Source organism: Pteropus alecto, unplaced genomic scaffold, assembly GCF_000325575.1.
Source record: "Pteropus alecto unplaced genomic scaffold, ASM32557v1 scaffold131, whole genome shotgun sequence".
NCBI classification, from domain to species: Eukaryota; Metazoa; Chordata; class Mammalia; order Chiroptera; family Pteropodidae; genus Pteropus; species Pteropus alecto.
In genome coordinates, this window is record NW_006434709.1 from 10,330,792 (window position 1) to 10,341,810 (window position 11,019).

The 11,019-nt window shown below is 36.2% G+C and overlaps 1 non-coding gene across 1 annotated transcript; it reads left to right on the forward strand.

Annotated features, from left to right (window-relative positions):
* Nucleotides 1-873: 873 nt before the first annotated feature.
* On the forward strand, nucleotides 874-992 carry LOC112478000. The gene has a single exon (XR_003045693.1). It is a non-coding gene; the product is annotated as a 5S ribosomal RNA (ribosomal RNA).
* Nucleotides 993-11,019: the final 10,027 nt, after the last annotated feature.

The window sequence follows — 11,019 nt, forward strand, 5'->3', positions numbered from 1 at the left end:
TTAATTTAAGGTTTAAGTGAGTTCATATTTGTAAATACTGAAAATAATGCTTGGAACATAGTAAAAACCGTATAACTTTTTCACATCAGTTAAATTAAAATGAAACATAAATAACATTTATTATATAGAATTGAGTGATCTATTTATACTTCTAATTTCATTCAATGATAGGAACTCATTTAGAAAATGAGTCATTTTTTTCTCTATATAAAGAACCAAAGGTATAAATATCTGACTCAAAAGAATATCAAGAAATATAAAATCCAACCATAAGTCTGTTATAATGTTTTTTTAGACACTTGTTTTTTAAGATTTTGAAAATATATTTTTGAAAGAAAACTAATGAAGGTATATGAAATATTCTTTGCTTTTTAATACCAAAGCCACAGGTGTGTGTTTCTAAACAGCTGATGAACATCTGGGCCACTTAGTGCACTGGTTTTTAAAATTTCCCATTATTTATTCGTTATGTGCTAACCCATTAAACCATTTAGTGATTCCTCATAAATTAAAGCAAACAGATTAATTGCGTCAAATGTTCTAATAAATATATTTTTTAGTGCAGAGGATTTCTGTGCTCTTTTACACATTGGAACCACACTGGTATACAGGCTGCATGCAGATTTTCTGTATTTACAGTATTGGATACTGAGGCATAATTTAAGATGCATGCTTATTTTAAAGAATGCTTCCTGTTTGTTTCTGTAATTATAGAAAATTTATTTTCACCAATAGTTATATAAGAAAAAGGAGTATTTTTGCACTTGGGCACTGTGCTAGGACGATTGTAACGATATTTAGATTTAATCCCCACAGTATCCCAATTTCTCTCAATTTTAAAACTGAGGAAACTAAGATTTAAAATGTTAGATAGTTTACAGCCATGCCGCCCTGAACAAACCGGATCCCGTCTGATCTCGGAAGCTAAGCAGGGTTGGGTTTGGTTAGTACTTGGATGGGAGACCACCTAGGAAGACCAGATGCTGTAGGCATAAAAAATAAAAAAATAACGGATTGTAAACTGACAAGGTCCTTGCAATCTGTGAGGTCAACCAAGAGTTGTCTCACCTAAAAAAAAAAAAAATTAGATAATGGGAAAGCTGACCAATTTCACAAAACCATAAAGTGCTACAAATGAGACTTGAACTGAACCTGAGGTTTGGCCAAAAGAGAAATGTTTTGGAACCTATTCAACCTCATACATTGTTTTTTTTTTTTTTTTTTTTGACTGATATAAATAAATAGAGGGTGACATCAAGCCTCAACTCAATCAATTGAAAATATTTATTAATCAGCTAATACATGCCAGACACTATTCATTCTCAGACTCTTTAATTTTTCTCTTTCTATACAGTTGAATTAAGAATGTTTTAGTCAATAACATTGCTTCTAGATAGAGAGCAGTGCTTCTCAAAGTGTGGTGCCTGAACTGACAGTACGAGTGACATCTGTGAAGCTGTTGGAAATGCAAATTCTGGGGCCCCATCCCAAACTTGCTGAATTGGAAACTCTAAGGGTGAGACCCAGCAATCAGCATTTTAAACAGGCCTTGAAGGTGGTTCTGATGCACACTTAAGTTTGAGAAGCTCTAGAATGACTGAGAGCACCTGTTACCAACAGTAGAGTTTTGTGAAGAAAGATAAGTATCCCACCACACAAGGCCTTTCAAATTTTAGTTGTGAACTCCCGTGGAAACCAGAACATTAGCGAACAAACTGCAAACTGAGAGAAATGAGAAAACTCTGAAGAGACGTGATTCCCTGAGGGCAAGTGGTCTTCTCTGAAGGCAGTGCAGAGGTAAATACAGATCTCAAAAATGTAGCAATCCTACCAAGTGCATCATTTGATTTTCTAACAGAAAGCTTTTGGTTATGGGCATGCCACCTGAGGTGTAATCCTGTTCTAATCTGAAAAGCAGCCACCCCTCCCTACTCACAAAACATTCATCTCAGAAAGCTGTCACCTACTCAGCCAAGTGTAGCTACTTCTATTTATTCTTCTTTCCGAATCAAGGGGCTAAAATAAATCTATTCAGAGGTAGACATTGGCAATCATTTCCAGTTATTCAAAGCAGTCACCAGTCCCTGAGCCTCTGATACCTCATCTGTCGAATGGGTGGGTGGATTTTACTCCTGATCCCTTACACCTCTAACTTTGCTTCCAAGGATCTCTGATCCCCAGACAAATGGTGAGCTTACGTGAATTAGTTTAGACATTGTCTTGACTAATGGTACAAGTCACAGGGCACATAAGCACCTAATGAACCTGCTATGTCAGTGCATAAGCCAGATTCATCCCATATATTTTCACGGTCACTGAGCTTGGGACAAGCATTCCACCAGAGAGAAAAAAAGATCAAGAGAACATAGGATCACCTTTTTATTTGTTCAGATTCCTACTTTGCTCTTCCCTGGTTTTATTTATATTCCAAACATGGATAATACTGTTTATTTGTATGTTTAGAGCAGACGGCTACTTTTAAAAAATTAATGGCTGCTTTTCTAGAGGATGGAGGATGGTCTAGAGGAACCACAGTGGTGCCTTAAGATGCCCATTTTTAAAGCTGTATTTGGAATGTGGCACATTATAATTGACAGACTTGACAAGCATTCTGGTTTCACGGGCTGCATGTCAGGATTTCTGCCCTATATTTCCATATCATCGAGCACTTTCAGTGTGTCCTTGAACTAATTTAAAATCTCCCTGGGTTTCAGGTTCCCCATCTTCGCTGAAGGGCCTACATCATTTGCTGCTTGCTTCCAAGATGTTCCTAAGCAGGCAGTGTGCTGTCCTCCGGCCTTGAGAGACTTCTTATCTCTTTATCACCAATGTTGATATCTATTTGCTTATCATTTAGAGAGAGTGACTCATATGGTTCATCTCTTCCTCCCAAATAACATGTGAATTGCATCAACCAGTGAAAAAAATTGACAACTAGCGTTTTAGTGCCATAAAACCAGTTCGACCACGTTATTTTTTCAATCTTTCAACTTTCTGTTTTCTACATTTTATAGATACAAAAACAGCTTATATTTTCTTCAGACTTTTAAAGCCAACATTTAAGGCTTTGAGATTCTCCCTTTCTCCCCAAATTCTGTGAGTTTTAATTAATTCTCTGCGGGGGGAGGGGGTCTCAGAATGTCTGATAGATTCAGACAACAATACCTTCAACTGATTTGTGTTATAAAGAATAGTTTTAATAATGACTGGTATATTTTAAAAACAGATTTCCCCCCCCCCACCCCACAAACTGCAGTGAGACAAAACAAAGGACTCATCTTGCTGTAGGTATAAAGAAGCAAAATATAATTGATAAAGGTAATCAGATGGAGCCACATTGTTTTAAACAGCTATTTTTAAAAAATGTTTGAATTCAAAAGAGGTTAGATTCTTTTATCAACCAAAGCTATGGAAAGAAACAACTGGCATGTATAACTTATCCACATTAATTTTTAACGCCATGGTCAAAGAGCCCCACCAGACTGAAACTTGCGAAGAATTTTCTTTATTTGGCTTGATCATAACAGAATTAGCTCCCTTGGTGAACCTGCGTGAAAAGAAGCTAGTTTGGGGAAATAAGCAATGTTCATAGGAAAGAGGAAGTTTCAGGCAAACATATGGTTGAAATGCTCTAGTCGATTTCAGATCAAGCTGAGAGAGTTGAGATCCGTTGGTTCAGGGATCCAGTTCACTGCACATTCCTACTGTGCCTGACTACTAATTGCATCCTATGTTTGTCAATCAAATATTTGCAATTAACAAAAATATTCCCTTAAGAGACATATAACAGAGATGGCAAAGGATCTGGTGCTTTACTAAGTAGAGCTAGCTGCACACAGAAAATAAAAAATATATATAGTATGAAAAATATTCTGCTTCTGATGACACAGCTAGGCACTCCCAGTCAAAACATTAACAAGCAGAATAGGTGGCATGGGGGCTTTTCAAAAGGATTTTGTTCAAAGAACAGAAACTTTGATCTCAGTGTCTCTGACCGCTCCTCCACCTCTGATTCTTCAATCTACAAGTACATATAGTGGTTTAATTTAACTCTGTGCATAATTTGCCTAAGGATAAAAGTTGATCTAGATTTTTTTAACTCCAATTTTACAAATGCTCTACTTTTTCACTCCCCCCTCCTCCTCACACACAGATTTCAAGAGGGAAGGCTGAAAAGGAAGGTGACTGGAATATTAAGGACTATGAGATATTCTAAGGAAACTCTAATTTGTAAATTGGTAGAAATGCCAGTAATTTGTTAGGAATTGAAGACCTTCTGTATTCAAGAGTGAAGCTTGGCAGCTGTGCACTGTTGTTTTATAAATCAATATTCCATCTGAAGGTGGCGTTTGAATGTTTGTGTCATTGGGGTTTGTCTTCAACATAGTTCTGTGATAAGAAATGTTCAAACAAAACAAACACAATCCCCTCCCGGTCCTTTAGGATAAAGTCCAAACATAATTCCACAACAGGGATATAGCATTCAAATCAACTACAGAACTTCTGTAATGACATAAAACCTCTCGACCACAGAAATGCTATTGAATTAGAGATTCCTCACAATATTCTCCAAGACAGGACTGTGTGGCTGTCAGATTAACAAAAGTCAAGAGGAGGTGAGACAATGCTCACCACTGCAAAAAGAGCTTCATGCATAATGAACAGGATATGCATGCCTGTTTAGGAAATTAAGGTGAATCCAAGGTGACTCGGGGTCACACAAGGAGTCACAACGGTCACTAACTGGAAAAGTAAGCATTTAAAATTAGTCATTTGGTTTAAATAAATTCATCTCAATCATTATTAGATATAGGCTTAATCAAAAATAATTGCTTGAGTGAATTTTTTCAGTGTTATCTGGTTATCATCTGGCTCTGAGCTTCGGGGATTCTGTGCTGTGATTTCAGTTGCCATACGAGAAAGAAGAGTTGAAGCTGAGCTATTTTTTGACTTCTGTCAGTTCTCCACCGTTTAGATATAGCCCACCCAGTTTCTACCAGAGAGAGCCCCAAAGAATGGAGTGTCTAGTACAAATACACGAATTCATTTTCATAGGTAAAACCTGATATGTGATCAGTAGGGGAAAAAACTATAGTGTTATTGTCATTCTCTTCTTTCTTACCCAAAGAACTGTCACTCTCATACAAATGATGAAAAAAAAAAAAAAAAGGCCACACCGGGGGTTCTAAAAACTCACATTTAAGCCATCAATGGGGCTAAATGCCTCTGTTACTCTGCTTCAGTGGTTTACAAATATTTTTTTATCATCTCCTCCATCAATAAAATATTTTTGAGCACACGCTTCCAATATATATACACCAGTGTACTAATAAGTTAGATGCATTATAAAGAATTCATAAAACAGAATATTTGAAAAGTAATTAGAAATCAATGCTACCTTCCCAAACTCCATTTTCTGTGTACCCTCAGATCAGCACGCTCATTCTTGAGACTGGAGAGGTGGATGAACTTGGCAGGACCCCAGTTTTTTCTAAGTGGTCTGATCTCAGCTGAACTGGAACAGAGGAGCAAGTGGAAAATCCTTGTTTGCAGCCACTGAACACCAGCACTAAGCTGAGGATTAAGTGGGGAAATGGTTGGTACTTAGATTAGCAGAGCTGAGTCGAGAACACTGTTGGTTCATTTTAATTCCATCTGCACAGAAGCACACTAATAACCAGATGAAAACCAAAAAATTCTCTCAAAGAATTCTTTTTGATTAAGCCTAAGTGCCATCTAATAATTGCTGAGACTGAATTTTTTTTTAAAACCAAATGACTAATTTGCTCCACACCGTTGGTATGGGGGAGAGGGAAGGTGATGCAGATGAGTCGGTATGAAAGATGCTAGGAGAATCTTAGCAGAAAGAATAGAAAGAGAAACTAACTTGGCTTTGGCAGAGAATTCTGGCCCTGCCATTTGTAAGCTGACCGACGCTGAGGCAAGTTGACTTCGCTTAGTCCTTTTACTCCTTAACTATTTCTCTGTAAAATAAGATAATAAAGTCTTGCGTCAGAGTATTTATTTGAACATTAGCAATAATTTATATAAAGTGACTCACACAGTGTTTTGTAGCAGCTGCTCAATAAATGGTGGCCATTCCTGTTATATAGCTGGAGGAGACAATAAATCCTAAGCTTTGCCAAGAATATTCATTTCTTTTTCAAGTAGATCAAATTGTAATATTGGCAATTATGAGAACATTTTTCTTTTAGAATTCTAAGTCTTTTCATTTCCATTATCATATTTAATCCTCACAATGAATTTGAAAGATAGATAGGACAAGTATAAGTATCCCATTTTAGAGATATAGAAAGGTTGATAAATCACGGTCACACAGTGGTGGAGTTGAGAATTGAACTCAGGACTCCTGATTTCTGGACAAGAGATGGGAAGGAAGCAGACATATTTGGTACATATTACTTTCTATCAAATAATTCAACCAGATAGACTCTGTGTGTGTATGTGTATGTGTTTAAAGGATTTTTTTTCTATCTCTTAAGTTAACTCTGTTTAGCCCAGTCTTTCCTCTGTCTCTCTTCATTGCCTGGGTAATTCTTTTGTAATAAAATAAATATCACAACATAATGAACTGAAGAAATGAAAAAAGCATCTGTTACATGTGTTCTTCTCTATTAAAACTTTGCTTTGGTTGTTATTTTGAGACATAATAAACAGTAAATGTCTATATCTTTTGCTAAATATGTTTTTGTTTTTGTTTTTCTTCCACCAACTTAAAAGTTGAATGATGTCAATGCGGTTTTAAAAAAAAAGGAAAAGGAGAACACACACATACACACAAAAAAACCGAGAGGCAAGTTTCATATCCACCACCAACAAATTTTAGCTCTAACAAATTATGCTACAAACAATGCACTACATTGAAGAAATATTAACTGATTTTCTTCCTTTTTTTTTTTTTCACCCAAGAAAATTTTGATTTTGGTGTCAGTACTGGGTTGAACCTCAGAATATGATCTTGTTTGGAAGTAGGTCCTTGCATATGTAATTAGTTCAATTAAGATGAGATCACACTGGATTCGAGTGGGCCCTAAATCCAATACGACTAGTGTTCTTTTAAGAAGAGGAGAGGGCACCTAGATCCAGAGACTCACACAAAGGAAAGATGATCATGGGAAGATAGAGGCAGAAATTTGAGTGATGCAGCTACAAGACAAGGAATTCCAAGGATTTCCAGCAAGCATTAGAAGCTAGGAAGAGGCAAAGGAGAATTCTTCCCTAGAGCAAAAAGAAGGAGCATAGCCTTACTGACCTCTTGACTCAGCACTTCTGGCCTCTAGAACTGTGCAAGAATGAACTTCTGTTGTTTTATCCACCCAGTTGATGGTACTCTGTTACTGCAGCCCTAGGTAATTAATACATTTACAGTTGCAGAAGTAAATTCTGAGTACATGGTTTGAGTCATTTCTTAGTGGTGCTTTTAATTTCTTAACATAACTGTCCCATGCAGTTTGATAAGAACAGTGTTGACAGGCACAAAGATTTGGGGCCATTTCTATTTTTGCTTTCATGTAAATAATATGAACTGTCTTGGAGTAATTTGAATTGATTGATTCCCTGCCCTATCCCCTACCAAAAAACAAACAAACAAACAAAAATTAGTATTGATTAATTAATATCACTTTTGCTTCACAATGAGAAATTATCACCAGTTTTCAAAAGTAGCTACACGCTTTCAATTTTATATTTGTGGGCTATTCTTTTTGTACAACATTTGAAATATAATTTTATGACCCAGCCTAGTTAGCTAAATATTAACCCACACCCCCAAATCCCAAAGAAATGCTAGGATGAAAAACTGATTTAGATCCTTATTAAAATTTCTCCACCTACACTTCATAATTTTGAACCCAGCCCAATTAAGTCCTTTTCAGATTGCACCCCTGTCTTATAACTTCTTAAACAGATGTCTTTGTAATAGCTATAACCTCCTGCACACTTCTGAGTGCAAATGCCTGAGGTGAATGAGAATGTGAAGCTATCTTCTGTCGGTCTGTCTGTCTGTCTATCTATCTATCTATCTATCTATCTATCTATCTATCTATCTATCTATCATCTATCATCTATCCATCATCTATCAAGATACATATATATTTTTAAAGAAAGCCATTTTCTGTAGAACAGATACTGAAAGTCTTTATGCCTCTAACACCCTTCCTGTAACATCTTCACACATGATGAAGTCTCTTTCCTGATGTCCCATTCAAACATGGAGATAAATTTTTATGTGAGATGCTGGGGTTGCGATTTTGTTCTCTTTGCTCTTGTATTGTCTGTGAGGAGGCCAGTTCCACATGTTTTAATTGCGTGGTCCTTAGAATTTTTTAATGGTCCTTTCCCAGCTCACCGTAGGCACAATATTACTAAATATTAGGCAGAAAGTGGAGAGAGTTAACACAGCTATCATATTTTGAGGGTTCACTATTTGCCAGTCATTGAGCTAAGCTCTCCACATATTTATCTCATTTATTTCTCAACTCTGGACTAGGCATTATCATTCCCCTTATAGGTGAGACAACCAAGGCTCAGAGAGGTGAAATAACTTGGCCAGTTGTAGCTCATAGCTAATAAGTGACTAAGGCAGAATTAGGACCTGGTTCTTTTGGAAACTTCTGGGCTTGAGTTTTTTTTTTTTTTTTCCTTCCCTTACGTAGTTATTAAAACCCTAAAGTGATAAATTGATTACCTAGAAAAAATTTTAAGTAGTCAAAAATTAAAATACCACATATAAATATTACACAGGTGAACAATTGAATAATATGACATTTTAAAATTTTAACAGGCAATTAAAAAATTATTTCATTAAATTATTAGATAATAGTCTCAAATTTGCCAGTTTGACTTTGTCAACTTTTTTTCAATTTTTATCACCTGTTCAAACAACCAAAGATTTGGAGATAATTTCTGAGAACTTCTGAGACCTAAAGTTCTCTGATTCTATATACAGGTAGTTGGAAATTTTTGGTTATTCTTATTCTGAGGACAGGCATTATTGCTATAGGATACAACTTTCAATGTTATACACTAGGTTACTTACTGGATGAAGAGGCTGATGCCCAATTGATCATAGATCTGACCACATATACAACATTTAAACAATAATAATTAATGTTCCTCACAATACAAATCTTTCTAGATAATATCTAAATTAATTGAAAAGGGTAATGCCAAATCAAATTGCATGCATTTTATTTCAGTTATTTAGTTAGCCTGAGAAGATGGCTCTGCATGGTAAAAGCTGGGGACTCCCTAGGAAACCTTTGGGTAAGAGTTGTCTGTGGCCAGGAGCCAGACCTGGATAGAAGTAAACAAGTTGAAGGGAAGCCTCCAAAGACCATGGTTAGGGAAGGTAGTCTTGCATGCTGATGCTCATTTTGAAATCTACTGACTAAGAGATACCATTGCTCACTGACAATCATATTGGCCAGAAGGAGCAACCTGAATGCATTCGGCAGCACAGGGTATATGTGAGTCAGATGCTGTTAAATCCACAATAACTTTAAAGGCCAAAAAAAAAAAAAAAAAAGCAAAAACTGTCAATCTTTTGAAGAGCTTCAGATATACTCAGAATTCTAACTGAAGGTCAGTTGAAGCCTCTGCCACAGGAAGAGTCCTAGGCCGAGCTCTTGGCATGATATATTAGTGAGCCCTGGCTGCAATAATGCCATGTAACAACCACAGACCTTACTGGCACAGAATGGTATTTATTTAGCTCATAATCTGGACCTGGACAAGGCATGGTTGATATTACTGTATTCATGCATAGATCTGCAGAGATCTATGGATCAGCTGGGTACTTTTGCTGATTCTGGCTGAACTTGCACACACGTCTAGAGGAAGGCTGGCTGTTAACTGAACCAGGTTCTCCTCAGCATGGATGCCCAGGGCAACATGGCTCTGTATCACATGTCTCTCATCTTGCAGCTGAATGGCCCAGGCATGTTCTCCTGCTGTTGACAGAGGGCAAGAATGAGAAAGTCCAATTTCCAGAAGCTTTATCCCTATGTTTTATTTTAGGAGTTTTATAGTTTCAAGTCCATTTCAAGTTGTTATGAGTGGCATATGACAAGGGTTCAGTTTCAGTTTCATTCTTCTGCATATGAATATCCAATTTTCCAACACCATGTACTGAAGAGACTATCCTTTCCTTATTGTGTGTTCTTGGAGCCCTTGTCAAAATTAGTTGACTGTATATGCATGGGTTTATTTCTAGGCTCTCTATTTTGTTGCAGTATTCTGTGTACCTGTTTTTATGCCAGTGCCATACTGTTTTGATTACTAAAGCTTTGTAATATACTTTGATATGAGAAATGTGATACCTCTTGCTTTGTTCTTCTTTCTCAAAAATTGCTTTGATTTTTTCGTGTCTTTCATGAGTCCACACAAATTTTAGGATAGCTTTTTTTTTTTCTGTGAAAATGCTGTTGGAATTTTGATAGAGATTGCATGAAATCTATAATCGCTTTGGGTAGTATGGATATTTTAATAATATTAATTCTTCTAATTCAAGACCATGAGACATTTCTTCATTTATTTGTATCTTCTTTAATTTCTTTCAGTAATGTTTTATAGTTTTCAGTGTATAGGTTTTTCACCTCATTAGTTAAATTTTGATTTCTTAGATAACACAGAAAGAACACAGGGGAAAAAAGCTAAAATAAACAAGTGGAACTACATCAAACTAAAGAGCTAATGCTCAGCAAAGGAAATCATCAATAAATTAAAAAGGCAGCTTACAGAATGGGAGAGTATATTTGCAGACCACATATGTTGATAAGGAGTTAATGTCCAAAAAATATGAAGAACTCATACACTCAGTAGCATAAAAGTAAATAACCCTATTTAAAAATGGACAAAAAATCTAAGTAGATATTTTCCCAAATGGCCAGTAGAAATCTAAATGGTGCTCAACATCACTAATCGTCTGAGACATGCAGATCAAAAACGATGAGATATCACCTCATACCTGTTAGGATGGCTAATATCAAAAAGAAAAGA